Genomic DNA, 24,970 nt, shown 5'->3' on the forward strand with positions numbered 1-24,970 from the left:
CTTGATGTCAAAGGCAGCCATTCTCACCTCACGTCTTGAGTTCAATAATCTTATCCTTGTTTGGACAAAGCTCTTAATGAGGTCAAGAGGTGAGTGGTCCTGCCAGAGCAAACTGAGCAAGGTAATGTTGTGTAAGTGCCACTTGATAGCACTGTCAATGACACTTACCATTGCTTCAAGCCTACCTACTGTTTTTTTAGGTTAAACTTCCCCCAATACCAGAGTGGGAAGTCAATAATGGAGGGTAGCAGTAAGCTATTGTTGTAAGTATCATTAGGCTGCTGGTTTAGTGCCTAATGGTACCCAATACTTTGACATAGACTTTGAGTTAGCTTTAGCACAGTACCATGGCTAACAGCCAAGTGACTACCAAGGCATTAGGGTCCTTATTTAATGCCTCGCATTAATCCAATCTCACTGCTCAGAGATCTCACACTTGATGAACAAATCATACCATGTGTGTGGCAAGGTAACACTTGCAAAATACTCCAGTTACCTTGACATTAGCAATGTCCCTGTCAATATATGTAATTTCTTTGTCCATTATTTTAATGAAGGCATTAATCCATTTAATGTTGTATTGAATTTTGTAGGAAAGCATTAGTGCGTTGATTACTGTTATTGCAAATCATAAAACTGTTCATTGACCTCGCACTGACACTTTTCACCTTGATGAGCGCAACATAACATGAGGTTGGTACTGGGGGATTTAAGGCACAGGAAACATATGTATTTCCTAGTTGGTTTATTTTACAAATCCTTTAATCTCCCAGTATTAATAATCAAACGGTTACAGATTCTGTTTAATATTTTGCATGAACACTCCTCATAAATGTTTCTTCTTCATGTGGAAAAGGGACAGGTATAATTTTTTAACTGACATTTTTCAATCATTGTTGAGTTGTAACTTAGAGTCATAGAGTCATGGAGGTTTACAGCATGGAAAAGGCTCTTTGGCCCAACTTGTCCATGCCACCCCTTTTTTAACCCCTAAGCTAATCCCAATTGCCCGCATTTGACCCATATCCCTCTATACCCATTTTACCCATGTAACTGTCTAAACGCTTTTTAAAAGACAAAATTGTACCTGTCTCTACTTTTACCTCTGGCAGCTTGTTCCAGACACTCACCACCCTCTGTGTGAAATAATTGACCCTCCAGACCCTTTCGCATCTCTCCCCTCTCATCTTAAACCTATGCCCTCCACTTTTAGACTCCCCTACCTTTGAGAAAAGATATGCCCCTCATTATTTTATCGACCTCTATGAGATCACCGCTAAGCCTCCTAGGCTCCAGAAAAAAAAGTCCCAGTCTATCCAACCTCTCCTTATAACTCAAATCATCAAGTCCCGGTAGCATCCTAGTAAATCTTTTCTGCACTCTCTCTAGTTTAATAATGTCCTTTCTATAATAGGGTGACCAGAACTGTACACAGTATTCCAAGTGTTGCCTTACCAATGTCTTGTACAACTTCAATAATACTCCTGTATTCAATGTTCTGACCGATGAAACCAAGCATGCCGAACATCTTCTTCACCACTCTGTCAACCTGTGACTCCACTTTCAAGGAGTTATGAATCTGTACGCCTAGATCTCTTTGTTCTATAACTCTCCCCAACGCCCTACCATTAACTGAGTAAGTCCTGGCCTGGTTCAATCTATCAAAATGCATCACTTCGCATTTATCTAAATTAAACTCCATCTGCCATTCGTCAGCCCACTGGCCCAATTGATCAGGATCCCATTGCAATCCAAGATAACCTTCTTCACTGTCCACTATGCCACCAATCTTGGTGTCATCTGCAAACTTACTAACCAAGCCTCCTAAATTCTCATCCAAATCATTAATATAAATGACAAATAACAGTGGACTCAGCACCGATCACGGAGGCGCACCACTGGTCACAGGTCTCCAGTTTGAAAAACAATCCTCTATACCCATCCTCTGGCTTCTGTCATCAAGCCAATTTTGTATCCATTTGGCTACCTCACCCTGGATCCCGTGAGATTTAACCTTATGCAACAACCTACCATGCGGTACCTTGTCAAAGGCCTTGCTAAAGTCCATGTAGACAACATCAACTGCACTGCACTCATCTACCTTCTTGGTTACCCCTTCAAAAAACTCAATCAAATTTGTGAGACATGATGTGCTACATCTGTAAAATAAATAGTCCACAAAATTCAGCTCTGTAGTGCCCATAGCTTCAGTGCTACAAGTGCAGGCTTATTAATATAATGGCATCAATGCCATTTTGTATTGGCACACAGCTAAATAGGCATTCGGCAGAATGACACCCAATGCAGCCCCCAGCGCACCCCCCCCCCCCCACCCACCCCCCCCCCCCCCCCCCCCCCCCGCCCCCCAACCTCCGCAAACTCTACCAGCACTATTTAAAGGGAACATCAAAAACTTGCAAGCTAGATTTTGATTACTGTTTACTGGCTGTGTTGGAGTCGGTGGAAAAGCAAGGTGCGATGAGGAGTTGGTTGCAGTTTATAGGTACTGGATAGATTGATGCTGCACATCATGAGGGAAGGCATTCTTTATGACTGTAAGGTCTCAGATTATAAAACCCAAGCCCAGTCTTAGTAGCAGTCCCTCAGTTGTGCTCCAGCTTGGAGGGATGTGGATCAAAGGCAGCAAGTAAGAAGACAAGATGTGTGATGTTGGGGTGAAGGGCTCTCAATGGGAAGTCTTACTTACTCAGGGTCTTCCAGGAACACTTCTATTCACAATGAACCAGGAACAGTGTATTTAGTCATCTGGAATGTGTGAAAAAGGTGCTCATAGAATTCTGTCACCTGGAATAAGACCTTAGATCAGTGCAAAGTCAGTGCTGCCAATGTCTGGGAAGGTGACTGTGGACTTTTAACTTCCTCATGGATAGATCCTGCCTCTGACATTGTATTCATCTCCAAGATTAAAGTGCTGGACTCCATTGTTAAGGAAATTGTAACGATGTACCTAGAAAAGCAAAGTATGATTAAAACAAATGAACATGGTTTTACAAAAGGGAAATCTTATTTGACAAATTTATTCGAGTTTTTTTTGAGGATGTAACTAGTTTGGGGTGATATATAAGCAGGGATAGAGGATTGGTTAATAAGCCTGCACTAACAACAATCCCCTAATCCCATAACCCCATTTACACTACTGATATTTAGACTAATCGCCCTGACACACAAGGGCAATTTAGCATGACCAATCATCCTAACCCACACATCTTTGGACTGTGGGAGGAAACTGGAGCACCCAAAGGAAACACATGCAGACATAAGGAGAATGTGCAAACTCTACACAGACAATCACCCAAGGCCCGAATTGAACCTGGGTCCCTGACACTGTGAGGCAGTCGTGCTAACCACTGTGCTAACATGCCGCCCTTGCATCCATTGAACAGAAATGTTTTACATTCCATAGCCATGCTGCTTCCTTAACACCACTAGAGACTGGGGCTGATTTCAAGAATGAGCCAGGAGTTGAGCAGATACTTTTGAATAGTCGTCCTGGTTTGAAAGGATTGTAAATCATCAATGATACCATGTAGTATTTCTCTAGGTTTCTGGTTCTCAAGCGTTTACATTAGAAGTAAATGTGGTCAGTCGTTTAGCCTGCAGAAATTGGAATGATTTCCAGTTTCTGAATTGTTCATCAACGAGCAATTGACCACATTAGGAGGTGAGGCTTAGACCTAAGGTGTGTTCCCTCACTGGGACAAGAGCAAAAGACATAGGCCACACCAAGGATTTGGTTATAAATGCATTAAATGTCCATATGGTGATCAGCAAATAGCACAGTTTTAACATCCAGCTTCTTTGTTATGTTAGAAATGCAAATAGCCTGGATAATAGCATACAAATGCACTGGGGTACATGCAAGATGTATCATTCTGGAGGTGAGATTTTTTTTAAAGATCAGTTTGCCATGCATTTTGGAGGAAAAGTAATTATCAAGAACAGGTATTAAGGTAAGGGAGAAATTCCATTAGTAATTAAGGTTTATGCAAATAAATTACATTTTTTTTGTTTTTATAGCAGTGAGTAACACATGTAAATATATTTATAACTAATTAACATGTAACACTAATATCCCAATAAATATCAGAGCAATTTCTTACACCTTTCTGTCTATTGGGGTTTGCATCTATTATGCAGAGTAGCCCTGCATAACTAGATTCTCAGTCATATGAAGGAGTTGCCATGGATACACCAACCTAAAGGACATAAACCTTTCACCTCCTTCAGAAAAGTAGGTAATGCAACAAACTAATTAATTTTATGCTCTCAGCGTGATTAATTTTGTGTGCTTTTCTGATGTTATGCGAACGCAAAGTGCAAAAAAACTCAGCCGAGGAAGGTAAATGTTAACATTAATAAGTCTGACATTTGGGGGAATTAGCAAACCAAAAAACTTTTGATATGGAAGATCCTGTCCAATTCTGCTCATTTCAGTTCAGATAATTTGCATAATTCTCATGATTCTATAAGTAAACAGTTTTCTTTCTGAAAGAGTAATTAAGTTATATAGATTTGATTTTTTTTTTAAGTATTCGATTCAGCAGGGAGAGTCACACACAGATTGCTGTCAGAAACACTCTATTAGAATGGTAAATGTTCTACTGTGCACTGCAGTCATCGCTATTCCATGACGTTTATAAGGGGCCTTGTATTGCTGAAAGGAAAGACATGTAGCTGAAGATTTTCATCTTGCACTTGATCAGGACAAATGCAAGAATGTCAAATTTCATACGGTCACAACGCACTGACATATTTCTGTCCTCGGCCCACTGCATTGTTCCAGTGAAGCTCAGTGTAAGTTTATGGACTAGCTTCACATCTTTCAATTAGGTATTTTACAGTGTTCTGGAGCTCAACAATGTGTTCAATAATTTCTGGCCGGAATCTGATCGATTTTTTTTCCTTTCCTTTGCTTGGTTTGTTGTTTTTTTTATTTTTGTCCGGCACCAGCATACCCACTTGAGGTACATCTTGTTTCATTCCTTGCCCCGCCACCATTCCCTTTGGCCCTGGAACTCTTCTGCCATTCAATCTCACCTGCCTTTAACCCTATCCCTGACCTTCCTTTTGTCCCTGTCCCACCCACTCAGAATCCATTACATCTATCTCTAATCTCTCCCAGTTCTGATGAATGGCCACAAATCTGAAAACTCTGTTTCTCTCCACAATTGGCCTCATTACTTGCTGAGTATTTCCAACATTTCCTGTGTTTATTTCTGATTTTCAGTAATCAGTTTTTTGGTCCCTGATTATCTTTTGAAAGTTGTACTATATGCTTTTCCATTCAAATTTACCTTCAAAATTCCCATTAGTAAGAGGGTGGAGCCATCAGACCACCTCCACCCCCTGCCCCACCTAGCTGTAGCACACTCGTTTGCTGTGTCTTGTCATGTGCAGATCCCACCTCTCTGCTACTCTCGCACGTATCTGAGCTGGTGGCTGCAAGTTTAATATAAATGATGGTATTTCTTCAACATCAGTCCCTTGTTCATCTTGCACTTCAGGTTCCCATGCCAGTTGTTGACAAGGTGATCGATGCTTGGTAACCCAAAGGAGAAAGGAACAAGGGTTTAGGTGAAGGAATGATAAAAAGCAAGAAGTGCATGTTTACAGCAGCCTGTAAATCAGCAGGGATTGTTAGATGAGGGTGAATTGGGATGTGGTACAAACTTACTATTATCTTCAATTGTTTCATCTGCATTGATAGCCACCAGCATGGTCATGTTTGCACCAAAGATTGGCAGCAACATCTCTTCCATGAGCATAGTGCAACTTGTTTGGGTGATCCACATCTCACCATTCGACAGCCAGCAGTGTTTGCAAGATGTGAGGTATGGATGTGAGGTTTACAGAAGTGTTAAATGTGTGAGGGTGACAAGAGACAATGAATGTAGGGTTTGAGTTGTGCTTGATGAAGACTGTTGAAAGGTGAGTGAAAAGGTGTGCTGCTGTGTGTGAGATTGATCACTTGTTTGCAAGGAAAAGACAAAAGAGGTTGCATGCACTGTCCTTCAAAACTTGTGTGAGATCATTGAACATTTTGCCACATCATATTCAGGTCCTGATGGCTATCCTGTTGGCATTGACTATGATGGCTACCTAGCGGGACGTCAGATCCCTTGAGGGAATAGGATCTCTCTCCTCCTATGTACCTCTTGCACCAAGGTTTCCAGTGCTGCTTTGGAGAAGCTTGTAACACACTTTCTGTTCTCTTGTGCCATTTCCACTCCTTCTTCTGCTCAGAAACTCTCCACACTGACTACCACCACTTCTTACTGCGAAATGTAGCTCTCCTTTAAATGTAGGCTGACTTTAACTCGTATTAACTTCTCACGAACTTGGGTCCCCTGCTTAAGCCACACAACAGTGTGTTTAGCACTGGGCTGCATAACATTATCATCCAAAATACATACCAAGTGTTGAGTTTTATGGCAGGGGCGTATTAAAAAACAACTGTCTTAATTTCACGTGCTTCCCCATACCAACCATTTTATGGTGTAGACAACATATTGTTTGGGTCAATTGGCTTGTTAAAAGGTCAATTGCCCGATAATTATTTATTTAAAAATGGCAGGTGAGCTGCTGATTTTGGCACCATGTGTTGTGGAACGTGTGTCGGGGATAAGATAGACAGGTGCTGGATTAGCCAACTGTCATGACCACCCCCACTGTAAACCCAATGGATGACAACAAATCCAGCCTCAAGTCATGTTTGCCCATCATTCATGACCTGATCTGACAATGAAATTCTCATCCTTGTTTTCAAATCCCTCCCTGACTTCGGCTCTTCCCATCTGTTTTCTTCTCTTGCCCCTTCAGAGATCTGGTGGTTCTGGCATTCAGCACATTCTCGACTTTGATCACTCCATCAGTAGTGGTTCTGCCTTCAGCTGCCTTGACCCTAACCTCTGGAATTCCCTCTCTAAATCTCTCTGCCTTTCTCTCTCTCTCTCTCCTCTAACGCGGCATTCCTGAAAACTTAGCCTCTATTTCTAAGCTTTTGATCACCTGTCCTAATATCTCCTTTTGCGGATCGGTGTCAAAATTTATTTCATCATGCCTTTGTGAAGCACCTTAGACAGTTACGATGTAAAGGATGATACTTTGCAAACTGCTGTCATCCTTCTCAGCAAATATCACACATGCACACGCTCAACTTGAGTCACGTCACTGGGAATGTAGATCAATGAAAGTAGTGCTTGACATTTCTTATTCAGGGAAGATTTTTACACATTGTTCTGTTGTAAGTTTATTTTTGGTGAACGGTAGAACAGATTCCCAACACACATTGTGCTCTTGAAGCAAGCCAATATCTCCTAGTGCCAAGTCATGAGAAGCACCAGCACAGCTACACGCAAACTAGAAGATTGAGAGAACCTAACCATTTTTCATTCAGGGCTTTTAGGAGCACGTGCCTTACTCATTTTGCTGCTACTGGGATGTGACCTCGGATCTTAAAGCTGCCCTTCTGATTGGCACTAACTAGTCGGGAAACCAAACCGAGGTTCAAGGCAGGTCTCGGTGCTAACAAAGTTCTGCTCTGAGACCGATCAGTGAACATGTTAAAGGAGCTCCCAAGAAAGAAGGCACAGTTGAAGTTGGAATCGATTCGGTGACAATTAGGATAAAGTCAGAGATGGAGGAAATCTGCAAAGTTGAACAAGCTGGCTTTTGGCGAGATTGAAGCACATGCAACCAGCTCTTTGCCCTAATTACCTTCATTGAAAATGGCTTTGAAAATATCCTCAAAACAAACGCTGGCTTTCTTTTTTATACATTCGTGGGACATTGGCATTGCTGGCTGGCCAGCATTTATTGACCATCCCTGATTGCCTGAGGGCAGTTGAGAGTCAACCACATTGCTGTGGGTCTGGAGAACCATGTAGGCCAGATCAGGTAAGGACGGCAGATTTCCTTCCCTAAAGGACATTTTTAGTGAACCAGATGGGTTTTTCCAACAATCAACAATGTTTCATTGTTAAATTCTTAATTCCAGATATTTTTTATTGAATTCAAATTCCACTATTTGCCTTGGCAGGATTCGAACCCAAGTTCCCTGAAAATTAGCTGAGTTTCTGGAGTAATAGTGTAATGATAATACCACTAGATGTCACTATGGGGCGGCACGGTGGTACAGTGGTTAGCATTGCTGCCTCACAGCGCCAGGGACCCAGGTTCAATTCCTGGTTTGAGTCACTGTCTGTGTGGAGTTTGCACGTTCTCCCCGTATCTGCATGGGTTTCCTCCCACATTCTGAAAGACATGCTGGTTAGGTGCATTGACCCGAACAGTCGCCAGACTGTGGCGACTAGGGGAATTTCATGCTAACTTCATTGCAGTATTAATGTAAGCCTTACTTGTGACTAATAAATAAACTTTAACTTTAGGTCATCGACTCCCCTCTTGATCTAACTGCAAGGTCTGGTGCACTGGTCTCCTTGTCAAAATCTCAAGAATCTTCCTTCCATGGGCTACTGATGCCATCTGAAATTCTGAGATACGTGGTTCAAGGTGTACATGGGTGATTAAACAAGTGTCTGGAGGAAACACCAGGCTTCCCCATGGATCTGTTCTAACCCCAACCCTTTTCAAATTCCATGTTAACATTCTGTCTTCAACCCTTTCTCAGAAGTTCATCAATGTTGACGATATCTACTGTCTCAGGCTTTGACATTTTCTGAACTAGAGTCAACACTAAACGACCATGTTGCAAAACTGGACAACTATTGTCTTCAGCCCAGCAACAACAAAGTTGGCTCAAGTGATTCCACCTCCACATTGCCAGCACCAAGAGAGAACACAAATCTCCTTGAATGGCAAGAGACTGAATCACAGACAACATCCCGTTTATCTTGGTGTTACCCTCGACCGAACACTGACATACACAAAATATCTGAGCAAGACAGTTACAAAGATCAAATTGCAAAACCATCTTCTCAGCAAGCTTGCTGTCTCTTCATGGGGTACAGAGGCTCAAACCTTAAGCACCTCAGTTCTTGCCATCATTGACTCGACTCCAGAGCACTGTGCACCAGTCTAGTTCAACTCGCCCCACATCAGTCTTGTCGATACCAGGCTCAACACAACAATGTGTATTATTTCGGGTAGTCTTCGATCAACTCAATTCCCCTGACTTCCAGTACTGAACAACATCCCGCCCCTCACATAAGGAGGGAGATTGCAATAAGAAAGCTTCTGGAGAAGGTTTACATCAAATTTAAGGTTTAAATCAAATTACATCAATTTACACCAAAGATGTGCGGGTTAGGTTGATTGGCCAGGTTAAAATTGTCCCTGAGATGCGTAGTTAGAGGGATTAGCGGATAAATATGTGGGGGTAGGGCCTGGGTGGGATTGTGGTCGGTGCAGACTCGATGGGCCGAATGGCCTCCTTCTGCACTGTAGGGTTTCTATGATTCTATGAACACAAGCCTACTGCTACAGAGAACCTTACCAACCCACCTGCTGCTCACCACCCATCAAGCCAGCTGACATGGCTAAGACAACCGTGCCAAGGAATAACAGCAGAGGCCTTATGGCAGCAGGAATCAAACCAACACATCACCATTAAAATCCATCTGCTCATCACAGATCCCATAGCCCCCACATCTGGCTTCAACCTGCCAAACCAACATTGGGCACTCCTCAACCATTACCACAATTGACACAAGTGGGGCCTTGCAGGGAACCTGAACTGCAGCTGAGGTGCACCCCAAGCAATGACTCAAATCATTGAAGACTGCCTCCTGACAACATTTAACAGAGAGTTCAGAAAGCTCCATTTAAACACTGCAGAAATAATTGCCTGGCTTGGTGATTACTGCACACACTCAAAAGAAATTAGGTGATATTGATAGGTGGCCTGGTGGCATAGTATTTGGCACTGCTGCCTCAGAACTCCAGAGACCTGGTTCCGATTCCCAGCTTGGGTGACTGTCTATGTGGAGTTCGCACGTTCTCCCCGTGTCTGCGTTAGTTTCCTCCGGGTGCTCTGGTTTCCTCCCACAGCCCGAAGATGTGCGGGTTAGGTGCATTGCCATGCTAAATTGCCCCTTAGTGTCCTGGGATGCATAGGTTAGAGGGATTAGTGGGCTAAATATGTGGGATTATGGGGATAGGGCCTGTGTGGGATTGTTGTTGGTGCGGACTCGGTGGGCCGAATGACCTTTTTCTGCATGGTAGGGATTCAATGATTCAATAATAGATCAATGCAGGATCAGGTTGTATGATGTTTTTTACTATCTCTCTGACAGTCCTTTCCTGCACTTTCTGGGATCCCTAAATCAAGTCTGATGCTAGAGGAGCATTGTCAGACAGATTTCAACATTTTGAAGCAGTATCGTGCAACATTTTATCATAATGCTTCAGTAGGAAAGTTGTGCACCAGTTAACCTTTGCAATGAGATATAATTTCAGCAATAGTGCACACACATAATTTAATTGACATCTTCAATGCATATGATGCAGGAGTCACTTCCCTAAAACCAATTGGGTAATGTGCATGAGATGATTGAGAAATGAACACTGTTCCAGTCTCCTGAATTACTCAACGTTGCACCCTCAAATCATTGTTGGGGAATTAAGGCTCAAAGGGGAATAAATTGCTACAAGCCTGCGAAGGAAGGACCCAAAAGGGAGTACAGTTTAAGAGCAGTGCGTCAACGGGAATGATAAGATCCCTAGGCATGATCAGAGCTGCTTTCCTTCTGCACAACATAATTGTCCCTTTCTTAGTCAGCCAGGTGTCTATATTCATAGTTTGTGAAATAGAAGAAATTTGAGAGAATTTATCCTGTCACTAATCTGTTCACCTTCAATGAATTTCTTGAAACCAGTTGACAGAACACTTGCAATGTTACTGCAGGGTTCTTCATTTTGCCAATTGCAATATTCAGCACTGCACTAATAAGTGTATCTAATAATTAGAAGCACAGGACATGGATAATGACCATTCCTATGCTGCTGATGAGAGTGTAATGAGTGGCTCTGCACATTTATATCATTGCTAATGTAAAAACAACTGATCACCTGTGAATTAGTATATGGATTGTATATAATTTGAAACTTCCATTTGCAAAGCACCTCGCTGATATTTCTCCAACATCAGTAAAAGATTTCGGCCAGAATCTTACCACTGTTTCTGCCAGCAAGATTTTCCCATCCCACCGCAGTGAATGGAGATTTGGCTGGCTGCCAAATTCTCCAACCTCATGCAGTGTGAGCATGGCATGAACGGCAGGTAAGATCGGATGTAAATTAAGAATCCTCTATTCAGTGTTTGAAAATCTGTGTGAGCGTTGAGCTGAGCTTACAAATAATAGTTGCCAAAATGTTTTGATTCTCTGCAGGGTTTTCAGTTGCAACATTATCCATGGTCATTTCAGTCATCACTAAATGCCCAACTCGAAGGGTTCATTTCTGGGTGCTTCGACTTTATTACCATGATTAGTGTGGGGCCAAGTGTTGCTAGCTGTCTCTGTGTTTAGCAGGGGGGTGCATACAGTGGTATACTGAGAGCATGTGGTCCAGCCAACCTACTCTTCTTAAAGGCCGCCTGTGCCTCTTAAAGGGAAGCTGCAGTGAATAATGTATGTGCAAGTTAAAATGTGGAAAATGGAACACGAGGAGAGAGTGGTTTCCAGGGCAACAGAGGCAAGATTGGGGGCATTAATGGTGGAAATGGGCAAAAGGAGAGATGCTATAGTTCCACAGGGCACCAGGAGACCCTCAAGAACTACCCTCAAAAGGGAATTGGAGCCATTGGCCAAGAAGGTTACCTCCTGGAGTCTGGCCCTGAGAACCTGGCAACAGTACGGCAAGCAATCTATTCACTTCAAGTGTGTGCTCAAGGTCAATGAATGCATCTTCATATGACATCTGCTCGAAACACCGGTCTCTCATGCTGCTCAATCTCCACAAACCCATCACTCAACCCTCAGCATTCACAACTTGCACCGAACATCGAGATACTCCACCTCACCAGCACACATCTACCAATGTTGCCAGCCTCAACCCCTACCTCTCGCAGCTCCACATACCTCAAGATATTCAGCTGTGGGAGGCATAATATTCTAACGATGGTGCTACAAAATCACTGGCATTCTGCCTTCTATCTTCCAGGACAAGTTGACACACAGTAGAAGGGAGCAGCACAATAATGGTAGGAGACAAGCTTTTTTTTATTTCTTCATTGCATGTGAACATCACTGGCAAAAGCAGCATTTATTGCCCATCCCTAATTGCCCTTGAGAAGGTGGCAGTGAGCCAGCTTTTTGAACCGCTGCAATCCATGGGGTGCAGGTACATCCTCTGTGCTGTCAGAAAATTCCAGGATTTTTTGGAGGAGAACAGGTGCTACCCTTGTCGCTCTATATGGCAGAGGTTGCAGGTTAGGAAGTTGCTAATATAGTAGTCTTCCTGAGTTGTTACTGCCCATCTTATAGATGGTACACACTGCTGTCACTCTGTGCTGGTGATGGAGAGAGTGAATTTAACAGGTCGAAGGTGACTCAATGAAATTTCAACAAGAAAGGCTTTATTGCCAACAGAGTAATTATATATAAAACCATCAAAGTAAGACTAGACTGCAAGCGCGACTGCTCCTCTGGATTCCCGAGCACCAACTGCCAGTTCCTCCTCGACCTGTAGTCCATGTCCTCCTGCTAATTAGCTTAGCTTCCCACCAGCGCGATTCATAGGATCCTCGCCAATCACATAGCCCTCAGAACATGACCTCCCCCCTCCACGCTTCAAGGGCCACGCTACTACAGTCCTTCCCCCCAAAATCTGAAACACCCCTAAGAAGAACAAAAGAACATTAATAGACACATCACAGGCTCTTATACCAAAAGGATATCCAGAAAAACCTCTAGAAAACTCATCAAAGACTCAAAGGGTCTGGGGCCTTCCTGGCTCCGTTAGATTGCCTCAGTTCAATGGCAGGTTTGTCTGTATTTAAAGGGCAAGACAGGATAGACAAGAACAGCAGGCTCATTAATGCTGGGTCCAGTGGCTCTTCAGCTGCTTCAGGCTCCACCATCTCCTCACCCAAGGGTTGTTAAGGCCCCACATTCTCCACTGCAGTTCCAGAAGGCACACTTAGCAACCTCAAACTAACCGCAGGGATTGCCTGGGTATCCCTTGTGTCGATTACTGCTCTCCTCCTCAGATGGTCCATATGTTCTCTAAGCCTGCAGCTTTATACTTCCATGACGTAGGAGACCCATCCTGTCCTCTTCACTATTTTACCAGCTGCCTATGCCAGGCCAGCTGCAAAGTTTCTAACCAAGACTGCATTCTGCACTTTAAACACTTTCTTCCTGCATCATGATTGATCTTCTGGGGCACTTGACTAGCTTATACCCTCCCTGCCAAATTTGTGAATATCATATCCAATCTTATTCTTAACCGACGTCTCATAAGTAACTTGACTGGTGTGATTCCTGTGGTCACATTTGGGGTTATATGATATTAGAAAACTGGCTATGTGTAAATGAAGGGGCTATTTGCCTATTTTTGCATTGATGACTTAAATCTTTGTACCGCCCGCTCTGCCGGCCCATTAGATGTTGGGTGTTGAGGTGCTGACCTCACATGGCGAATAGCATTGAACTTGAGAAATGTTTGGAATTATTTCACCATGAATAATGTGCCATTGTTCGACACCACCACTTCTGGAATGCAACGGTTAGCGAATATCTTCCTTAAATGTCAATGGTGTTCGTGACTCTTGTTCGCATCAACACTTGCACATCTAACCACTTAGAGTGCGTGTCCACTAGTATAAGAAACATATGATCCATACATAGTTCAACAAAATCTCTGTGTAACCTCATTCATGAACAACCAGGCCACTCCCACAGATGTAAATTTGCTGGTGGTGATAAAACCTGTTGAGTTTCTTAACAAGGGCATTGACTAAACATCTGTTCTATTTCTTTGTCAATGTCCAGCCACTAGACATAACTCATAGAATCATAGAACCGTCGAATCCTACATGCAGAAAGAGGTCATTTGACCCATCAAGCCTGCACTGACAACAATCCCACCCAGGCCCTATCCACGTAACCCCACATATTTACCCTGCTAATCTTCCTGACACTAAGAGGCAATTTAGTGTGGCCAATCAACCTAACTTGCACATCATTGAACTGTGGGAGGAAATCGCAACACCCGGTGGAAATCCACGCAGACACGGGGAGAACATGCAAACTGTACACAGTCACCCGAGGGCGGAATTGTACCTGGGTCCCTGGTGCTGTGAAGCAGCTGTACTAACCAGTATAATCTCTTGAGGAACTGGTGGTGATGCTACTGCTTGTGGCCAACATAACTGACTCAGTGTGTTTGCATGTGATATCTGCATTCTGGGGCGCTGCTGAAAAGTATAACTGTAGACCGCTAACAGAAGAGCCCATCTCTGCACCCTTGCAGAAGCGATTGGAAGCACTGGCTTATCTTCTCTGAAAAGACCTAAAAATGGCTTGTAGTCTGAGACTATTGTAAAATGTCAGCCATAAATATACTGATAGTAATTTCTAACCACACAGATGACGACCAAACTTATCTTTTCTATTTGGGAGTATTTCCTCTCCACGTCAGAAAGCGTTCTTGAAGCCAAACAATAGCCTTTTTGCACTATCAGGCATCTGATGAGATGAAACAGTTCCCACTACATACAGTGAAGCATCCCAGATCACTATTAAGGGTTTGTTTGGGTCAAAATGCACCAACAAGGAAGATAACTGCAGGGCCTGATTAACTTTTGTGAAACTCCCTTCTATTCTGCTTCCCATTTCCATCTTTGATGTTTTGTTAACAGTTAGTGAAGTGGGGCTAAAAAAGTAGATTTTTTTTTAAAATCTGCTATTGCTAACCATGCCCAGAAATGATTTCAGCTCAGAAATGTCTTTTGGCTGTAGGACCTCCTTGATGGCTTTAGCCTTTCTTCCAAAGGATGTAAACATCTTGAATCCCAAATAGGTAACATTATCTGATTGAAATGTACATTTTTCCCACTTCACCCAAGTCCTTGCTTACTTGAAATGTCTCAACACTTCTTCCAAATTGGATCTGTATTCTTCAGGTGAAGTGTCAGTGATAAACCACTACATTGGGAATGCCTTGCAAACGGCTCTCCATCGTATGCTGGAAAATGGCACATTTTCATGGCACTGATAAGACTCCAAAAGGCAATCTGGTATACTGATACAATCCCTTGTGCATGTTGATTGTCATCAAATTTTGCAAGTCCTCATCCAACTCTAGCTGCTGATGTGCATGGCTGAGGTCTAATTTTGTATATTCTAAACATTCAGCAAGCATACCATAGAGATCTTCATTTCTGGGTATGGGGTAACTATATATCTGTGCTCCTTTATTGACAAATCATTTGTAATCCCCGCAAATTCTGACCGTCTGACTCGGTTTTAAAATGGGGACTATGAATGCAGTCCATTCGGAGAATAGAACATAGAATATAGAACAGTACAGCACAGCACAGCACAGTACAGGCCCTTCGGCCCTCGATGTTGTGCCGAGCTTAGTCCGAAACCAAGATCAAGCTATCCCACTTCCTATCATTCTGGTGTGCTCCATGTGCCTATCCAATAACCGCTTGAAAGTTCCTAAAGTGTCTGATTCCACTGTCACAGCATGCAGTCCATTCCACACCCCAACCACTCTCTGAGTAAAGAACCTACCTCGGACATCTCTCCTACATCTCCCACCATGAACCTTATAGTTATGCCCCCTAGTAACAGCTACATCCACCCGAGGAAATAGTCTCTGAATGTCCACTCTATCTATCCCCCTCATCATCTTATAAACCTCTATTAAGTCTCCTCTCATCCTCCTCTTCTCTAAAGAGAAAAGCCCTAGCTCCCTCAACCTTTCCTCATAAGACCTACCCTCCAAACCAGGCAGTATCCTAGTAAATCGCTGCACTCTCTCCAATGCTTCCACATCCTTCCTATAGTGAGGTGACCAGAACTGCACACAATATTCCAAATGTGGTCTCACCAAGGTCCTGTACAGTTGCAGCATAACCCCACAGCTCTTAAACTCCAACCCCCGTTAATAAACACTAACACACTATAGGCCTTCTTCACGGCACTTGAATGGCAACCTTCAGAGATCTGTGGATATGAACCCCAAGATCTCTCTGTTCCTCCACATTCCTCAGAACCCTGTAAACCGCATTCAAATTTGTCCTACCAAAATGAATCACCTCGCACTTATCAGGGTTAAACTCCATCTGCCATATTTCGGCCCAGCTCTGCATCCTATCAATGTCTCTTTGCAGCCTACAACAGCCCTCCACCTCATCCACTACTCCGCCAATCTTGGTGTCATCAGCAAATTTACTGACCCACCCTTCAGCCCCCTCCTCCAAGTCATTGATAAAAATCACAAATAGCAGAGGACCCAGCCCTGATCCCTGTGGTACACTGCTGGTAACTGGTCTCCAGTCTGAAAATTTTCCATCCACCACCACCCTCTGTCTTCTATGAGATATGATGTGGAGATGCCAGCGTTGGACTGGGGTGAACACAGTAAGAGTTTTCACAACACCAGGTTAAAGTCCAACAGGTTTATTTGGTAGCAAATACCATTAGCTTTCGGAGTGCTGCTCCTTCGAGGAGCAGCGCTCCGAAAGCTAATGGTATTTGCTACCAAATAAATCTGTTGGACTTTAACCTGGTGTTGTGAAAACTCTTACTGTGTTCTATGAGATAGCCAGTTACTTATCCAATCGGCCAAATTTCCCTCTATCCCACACCTCCTTACTTTCTTCATGAGCCGACCATGGGGAACCTTATCAAACACCTTACTAAAATCCATGTATACGACATCAACTGCTCTACCTTCATCTACACACTTAGTTACCTCCTCAAAGAATTCAATCAAATTTGTGAGGCAAGACTTACCCTTCATGAATCCATGTTGACTATCCCGGATTAAGCTGCATCTTTCCAAATGGTCATAAATCCTATCCCTCAGGACCTTTTCCATTAACTTACCGACCACCGAAGTAAGACTAACCGGCCTATAATTACCAGGGTCATTCCTATTTCCTTTCTTGAACAGAGGAACAACATTCACCACTCTCCAGTCCTCTGGCACTATCCCAGTGGACAGTGAGGACCCAAAGATCAAAGCCAAAGGCTCTGCAATCTCATCCCTTGCCTCCCAAAAAATCCTAGGATATATCCCATCGGGCCCAGGGGACTTATCGACCCTCAGGTTTTTCAAAATTGTTAATACATCTTCCCTCAGAACATCTACCTCCTCCAGCCTATCAGCCTGTATCCCACTCTCATCCTCAAAAACATGGCTCCTCTCCTTGGTGAACACTGAAGAAAAGTATTCATTCATCGCCTCTCCTATCTCTTCTGACTCCATAAACAAGTTCCCACTACTATCCTTGACTGGCCCTAACCTCACCCTGGTCATTCTTTTATTTCTCACATAAGAGTAAAAAGCCTTGGGGTTTTCCTTGATCCGACCCGCCAAGGACTTCTCATGCCCCCTCCTAGCTCTCCTCAGCCCTTTTTTAAGCTCATTCCTTGCTACCTTGTAACCCTCAAGTGACCCAACTGAACCTTGTAAATTGTACGGACTTTATAATGCCCAAATCTTCCAGCCTCCTAAGCTCCATTTCTAACTTCTGATGAAGGACGTAAGGCACCCGATGGGCCTTAAAAAGTTTAGGTGTTGCCTTTTGATGCAGATAGATTTTCGCTTTAGCTCCCCGCATACATCCTTATTCACCTCTGAAGACCTCTGAGTATTTGCACAGCAGCTCCTGAAAACCTCCATCCCTCAGGTTTAAAATTTCCAGTCAATTTAGCTATACCTGTCTTAGTCAATTTCTCCCCCTTACACAAGGTCTGTGACTCTTGATTACCAATATTGGCAGCTTTGCCTTCTGGTTCTGATACGCCACTGTTACTGTTGCTACATCATATATGGACAATATAGCATCTGATTCACTTAGTCATAATGGTTGGAGTCCTTTTTGACGATAATGAAATGCCTGTGCCCTCTGACTGTGGCTGCTGCTCTTATATCCATTTCTATTTTGAATGCTTTGCCAGTTACCTGCAAAATTATCTCGTTTGGGAGTACTTTGTTTAGCTGGACCTTGTTTAGGATGAACCACTCGAATCCTCTGCTGGGCTCCTTATCCAAATTGTTTACAGGAGTTAAGCTAGCAGTCGCTGTTTTCTTTTCTGCACTGACTGTCCTGATTGATTTGCTCTGCTCTGACTTTATGTAACCTTTCTTGTTACACTTGAAGCAGACATAGTTCTTGAATCAACAAACTTCTTGGGAGTGTTCCCCCCACTTTGAAAACATACTTCAGCCCTCTATGTTGCACTTCTTCTGCCGGGCACTGTTGCAACTGTTCCTGAGCTGTTTTGCTATTTCCTGCCACAAACGATTTAACTCGTTCAGCACTCCTTCTAAACATTGCAAGTCTCCCAGCTCTGCACATTCAGTCACCTGGGCCAGCTCCACAGCTTTCTCAAAGGAGATTTTGGCCTCCATCAGTAGCCTTTTTTGAATAGTTAAGCTGTTATACCACAAACTATTCTGTCCCTTAACATTTCAGCAAATGCTGGGCCGAATTCGCAGTGTTCTGACAATCCCCTAAATCTTACCATGAAACCGGAGATGGTTCACAGATTGACGTATGAAATTTGTATCTTTGCAGAATGATCGAGGGGTGGGAGTTAAAGTGATTGTTGACCAGCTCCCCAATCTAGTCAAATTACTTTGTGTCTAGAGTGTCAGGCGATGTTAACGTTCTCACTAAGCTGTAAGTCTGTGCGCTGTAAACTGTTAGCAAAATAACCTTCCTCTTGTCTTCCACAGTTATTTCATTTGCAACCAAGTAATATCGCAGCTTTTCTATATAATATACCCAGTCATCGATCTCTGGGTTGAATGGCTCAATTTTTCCTATCATAGGTATTGTGAAATGAGTGCACCAAATTTTTTACACTCAACACTCAAGTCTCCTCCCTCTCTAGCTGGACACTGCGATCCCGATGATTTTGATATTTTGCCTCATCACCAATGTAAGAGATAAAGGGTGACTCGATGAAGTTTCAACATATAAAGGCTTTATTGCCAACAGAGTAATTATATGCAAGAACATCAAAGTAAGACTAGACTATAAGTGCGACTGCTCCTCTGGATTCCTGGGCTCCAACTGCCAGTTCCTCCTTGACCTATGGTCTGTGTCTCCCTGCCAATTGGCTCAGCTTCCCACTGGAATGATCAATAGGGTCCTCAGCGGTTATGTGGCTCTCGGAACATGCGCCCCCTTCAAGGGCCATGCTACTACAGAGAATATTTAAGGGAGTGGCTAGGGTGCTGACCAACCTGCTTTGTCCTGCTTGGGGTTGAGCTCCTTGAGTGTTGTTGGAGCTGAACACATCCAGCCAAGTGCAGAATATTCCATCACACTCTGGACTTGAGCCTTGTAGGTGATGGAAAGGCTTTGGAGAGTTAGGGAATGAGTTACTTGGCACAGGATTGCTAGCCTCTGACTTGCTCATGCTGCCACAGTGTCTGGTCTGTTAAGTTTCTGGTCAATGGTAAATACCAGCTTATTGATGATGAGGACTTCAATGATTGTAATGCCATTGAATGTCAAGGAGGGATGTAGATTCCATTTTGTTGGAGTTGGTCAGTGCCTGGCACTTGTGTGGCATGAATGTTATGAAGAACTCCTATTGCTTATGTTCCTATAATCCATTGTTACAGTCAATGGTGGTCAACATCCTTGGAACATAAAAAAGAAATAAGAGCTTAAATTTACATAGCAGCTTCCACAAATCAGGACTTCCTAGAGCCCTTTACAACCAGTTCATTACTTTTTGAAGTTTAGTCACTGTTATTATAGAGTCAATTTACATACACACACCTACAAACAGCAACGTGAAACAATTTATCAGAGACACTGCTGCTTATGGGTCTACTGCTAAGACTCAATTCCAAACTAATGAAATGTTTGGATGTTAGGGTGGGATTTTCCATCCCCGGCAGCATGCTTTGTGACGGCAGAGGCAGTTCGCCGTTGGCCCATGGCAGAATTTTCCAGTACTGCCCCTGTTAATGCAGTTTTCCATCATTTGCACCCTCTGCTGCTGGGGAATCTATGGCAGGGAGATGCTGTCGGTGGGACCGGAAGATCCTGCCAGCAGGAACAACCAGAAAATCCCACACATAATGTTGACTGAGGAATGGCTCTACTCCTTACTAGATCATCTGTGACAGACTGGAATGACTGAAGTACATAAATTCAGAGGTGCAAGTACTTCGCTCCTCTGTAGGCTTGCAAGCTGCAATGTGGATGTGGTGAAGCTCTTTAAGGTGGGATTTCAGAACTAGTGGCCAAAATGGAGGCAGACGAGAAATGATTTGGGGCCACGTGTCAGTACTCGACGGCAAACCCTACTGAATTACCCTTAGCAGGACAGTAAGAAATCCAATCCCAAATTTTACATGAAATAAATGAAGATCAAAAGAAACTGGACGAACAAAATGGAAGCCCAGTTATTGATAAAGACCAAGAATTATTGAAGATAAGATGATTAGCAATGTCTGAGAAAATTTATTCACAAGCGCATTATGAATGGACAGCCAATTTGAGGCAAATTGATTGAGTTTTATCCGAAGTGACAAATTAAAAATGGTGTAAAATAAACAAGGATATAATTTGCTCAGCTTACAGATGACGCCCTAAAGCCTCTACAATCTAACTGCTGGATATCTTCAGAGAGCTCATGAATTATACATCCAGCAGCAATCCAGAATTCAAGATTTGTTCAACTCAGGTAGCAAACTGGACAGACTCCGAGGCAGTCAGGCTGTCCTTGTTGACCTTGCTGAGAAAGAAGGAATTGTTAAAAACACCAGGACAGAAAAGTGTAAAACTGAAATTAAGGATGTTCAATGAGCAGTGTTTGAAACGATGAAGCAAAGTTTATCGTGGGTTCTCTCCCACTGTTCCTAAAAAACGTACACAATTGGCCAAAGTATGCTGTTTAATGCTGTTTCACTGGGATGTCTGCCGATTTTCTGAAGAGCAACACTGCTGTTTGTAATATTTATTAATGATCTGGATGAGGGTATAGTTGGGTGGATTAGCAAATTTGCTGATGACACCAAAGTCGGTGGTGTGGTAGACAGTGAGGAAGGGTGTCGTAGTTTGCAGGAAGACTTAGACAGGTTGCAAAGTTGGGCCGAGAGGTGGCGGATGGAGTTTAATGCGGAGAAGTGTGAGGTAATTCACTTTGGTAGGAATAACAGATGTGTTGAGTATAGGGCTAACGGGAGGACTTTGAATAGTGTGGAGGAGCAGAGGGATCTAGGTGTATGTGTGCATAGATCCCTGAAAGTTGGGAATCAAGTAGATAAGGTTGTTAAGAAGGCATATGGTGTCTTGGCGTTTATTGGTAGGGGGATTGAATTTAGGAGTCGTAGCGTTATGTTGCAACTGTACACAACTCTGGTGCGGCCGCACTTGGAGTACTGTGTGCAGTTCTGGTCCCCACATTACAGGAAGGATGTGGAGGCTTTGGAGAGGGTGCAGAGGAGGTTTACCAGGATGTTGCCTGGTATGGAGGGGAGATCCTATGAGGAGAGGCTGAGGGATTTGGGATTGTTTTCGCTGGAAAGGCGGCGGCTAAGAGGGGATCTTATTGAAACATATAAGATGATTAGAGGTTTAGATAGGGTGGATAGTGATAGCCTTTTTCCTCTGATGGAGAAATCCAGCACGAGGGGGCATGGCTTTAAATTGAGGGGGGGTAGTTATAGAACCGATGTCAGGGGTAGGTTCTTTACCCAGAGGGTGGTGAGGGATTGGAATGCCCTGCCAGCATCAGTAGTAAATGCGCCTAGTTTGGGGGCGTTTAAGAGATCCGTAGATAGGTTCATGGACGAAAAGAAATTGGTTTAGGTTGGAGGGTCACAGTTTTTTTTTTTAACTGGTCGGTGCAACATCGTGGGCCGAAGGGCCTGTTCTGCGCTGTAATGTTCTATGTTCTATGTTCTATGTTCTACAGTGAAATTCTAGCCCAATGATTCTATTGCCTGGATCATTCAGAGGAAGAGCTGCAAGACACCCCAGAAAAGGTGTTGAAGGCAGTGATACTGCACTGCGTGCTGCATAATATTGTCATTGAGAGAGACATCAACATGCAAGTCACTAGTAGGCTGAAACTCTAGGGGCTGATTACGATGAAGAGAGTGCAGAAGATGGGAATGCTGAGGGACAGTCTGGCCATTGGAGTAGCCCATTGATCTACGGCTGGACCAGACGATCCCTGTGGCGAGCGAGGCTCAAACTTCCATCCACAGTGACTGGCTGGCAATATAGTAGTAACATAGGGAAACCATTTTTTCACCTGGTCTATCTTTCCAATCCAATCCTCACCATGATTCCGGAATGAATTGCCAGAAAAGGAACTCATCAAAGAAGTAGACATGTTCTAAGCAATTGAGATAAAGCTCATAGGTCTATAACTTGAGGTTTCATTCCTCATGCTTTTAAAAAATATTTTGCAGTTCAAATGAGCTAGGATATTACCTGATTTTATAGGTATAGGGCGCGATATTAGCAGCTCACTGTGCCAGTCAATCAGCGCGATGAACCGGGAAGATTGTGTGGGAGGCTAAAAAACCAAGAATTGGTTTTGTATCCTCCCAACCCTGTTTTGCCAGCGAGAATGGCTTTGCACCCAGAAAGGGTGCAAAGCCTAATTACATAAAACAGAGGTAAATTGAAAGGACTTTCCTGTTCCTGCACGGCTTCTTCCAGCCTCACGGCTGTTTCCCCCTTCATCGGCGAGACATGGTCATGGCCACGCCAACAGGATCGGCAGCCTTTGAAGCCTCTGAGTGGTCGGGGAACGGCCAGGCAGTGCCCACCTGCACCCTGGCTGTGCCTACCTGGCACCTTGGCAGTGCCCAGTTGGGCACCGTAAGTGTGCCAAGGCAGTACTAAAGGGATGGGGCTTTTGGGGGTGGGGCTATGATGGGGGGTTATGCATGATGACGTGGGGCTTATGCAAAGGGGAGCTCTGCATGGGGGTGGTCAGCAGCGGGCTGCTCTGAAGGGGGGTTTGCAGGGGATGCTCTGCAAAGGGGGGGGTGATGCAGCTATGCAAGGGAGGGAGTTGTGCAGGTGGGGCTATGCGATGGGGGGGAACATGTCGGGGTCTTCCAGGAGACTCGATGGGAGGATCCTGATGCCCCGATACCACCAACCTGTATGGTGATTGTGAGGGGACGGTTCTGATGTCCATGGGGAGGAGTGGGAGTAGATCTGCTAGTTCAATAGGATATTGGGGCACGCTGTGTGATGGTGCCCGAGTGCTCTGAAGACAGCTCAATTTCTCCATCTGCTGTTTGATAGCTCTCCCTCTTCTATTCTGACCTCTTAATAACCTCCAAGTTTACCTTGCATTAATCCCATTTTCTACAGCTAAGAGATTAATTCTTAAAACTACAAGTTATATTCTGAAAGGGAAAGTCATATTCTAAAGCAAATGAACCATGAACTAGATATTCACAACACATTTCCCTATATTAAACATATTTCCACAAACATAAGCAGGTTCCAAGAAGTTGGATGGGATTCTGTCAAAAAAATTCTAAGTGTCCAATTCACGGAAGAACTGGAGTAACTCCCACTGTTTTTTTCAATGGGAGTTTCAAAATGAATCTCCCACACTCTGTGCACTAGAGTGTGATTCACTCCAGAAACCAATGGCCCGCTGGAGAGGCCGGCAGCATAGCGCTGTGTGGACCACTGCACGGACCACTGCACATACGCCAATCTCGGTGCCGACAGATCGGTGGGGGGAGGCGGGGGCTAGCGGGCCTGGAGATTTCAGTCCGGGGCCTGTTAATAGGATTTAAATTATATTAAAATTACCTGCTGCATATATTAGGCAGCGCTGGAAATTGGTGAGGAGCTGATGGCGCCAGAAATCCGGCACTAGGAGACATATGGAGCCCCGGACGCCCAGTGCAAATCGCGTGAATCGACCGCCACTAGAGTTTCCCAGCCCACTGTGCTAAAAAGCAGCACAGCGGGATGGGAGAATCGCCCCCGTTAAATTCAGGTTAAGATTAGGATCTGTAAACAAACAGTAAAGGACAAATAATCTGCAACAGCACACAAAGTAATGTGTTCTGGGCACCAAGCCAGACAATTGGGAAATGATCCGAATACTTATGAATATAACAGACAAGTTGACGCAGGTTCAGATATTAAGGTACAAACTGTGAGAGAAGCAATGATTGTGTCATGCAGGTGCACGAAGAAGGATTACACAATTTTGAAGGTGACTTAATGGGTTATCATGTTGCGAGTTAAGTTTTTTAAAAAAGCAGAATGTGTTGACATGTTGGTCTGCAGTTTCCACTTGATTGCATTGTATTTTATGGTGTAATTTCATCGATATTGGCTTTAAAAAAACATCACATTGGAAGCAAGCCTGAACCCACAAAGGTGACCGTGCCCCAAAGATGAATTAGTCACAGCTGAGAGTTTCTGCTCATTGTGCTCATTTGCAGACCTCTAAGGAAATTCCAAAAATGAATCTGAATCTTTTAGACCGAAGAACATGAATAGATGGGTTTTAAATGTCTTTTACTTTTAATTTGTTAAGTAACTGACAGATATCCCACAAACTAACTAGAAAATAGTTTTGTATATTTAAAAACAGAAACATTTTTGTAATTTAATATCAGTTTGTGCACAAATGATGGATTGACACTGATATAAAATGTTTATTTTGTGCTAAATTCATTTTCAGCCGCACGAATCAAGCTTTAATAGGTTACACCACCCTTAAGTACATTTTAAGGGCTGTCTTTTAAAACAAATTTGCTGGTTAGGAATCATGAAGCACTGTGACATTTC

The 24,970-nt window shown here is 43.6% G+C and overlaps 1 long non-coding RNA gene across 3 annotated transcripts in view; it reads right to left on the minus strand.

Annotated features, from left to right (window-relative positions):
- LOC144493778 (uncharacterized) overlaps positions 1 to 24,111 on the minus strand; it is a 56,031-nt gene extending 31,920 nt beyond the window's left edge. For 2 of the 3 annotated variants that reach the window (XR_013497791.1, XR_013497789.1), the window contains exons 1-2: positions 23,978 to 24,111; positions 2,708 to 2,968 (exon numbers count right to left, since the gene is read on the minus strand). This is a non-coding gene — a long non-coding RNA (uncharacterized LOC144493778). The remainder of the gene's footprint in view (positions 1 to 2,707; positions 2,969 to 23,977) is intronic. The other variant, XR_013497790.1, reaches the window with a different exon arrangement.
- Positions 24,112 to 24,970: the final 859 nt, after the last annotated feature.

The sequence above is a fragment of the Mustelus asterias genome, chromosome 5 (genome assembly GCF_964213995.1).
Source record: "Mustelus asterias chromosome 5, sMusAst1.hap1.1, whole genome shotgun sequence".
Classification (NCBI taxonomy): Eukaryota; Metazoa; Chordata; class Chondrichthyes; order Carcharhiniformes; family Triakidae; genus Mustelus; species Mustelus asterias.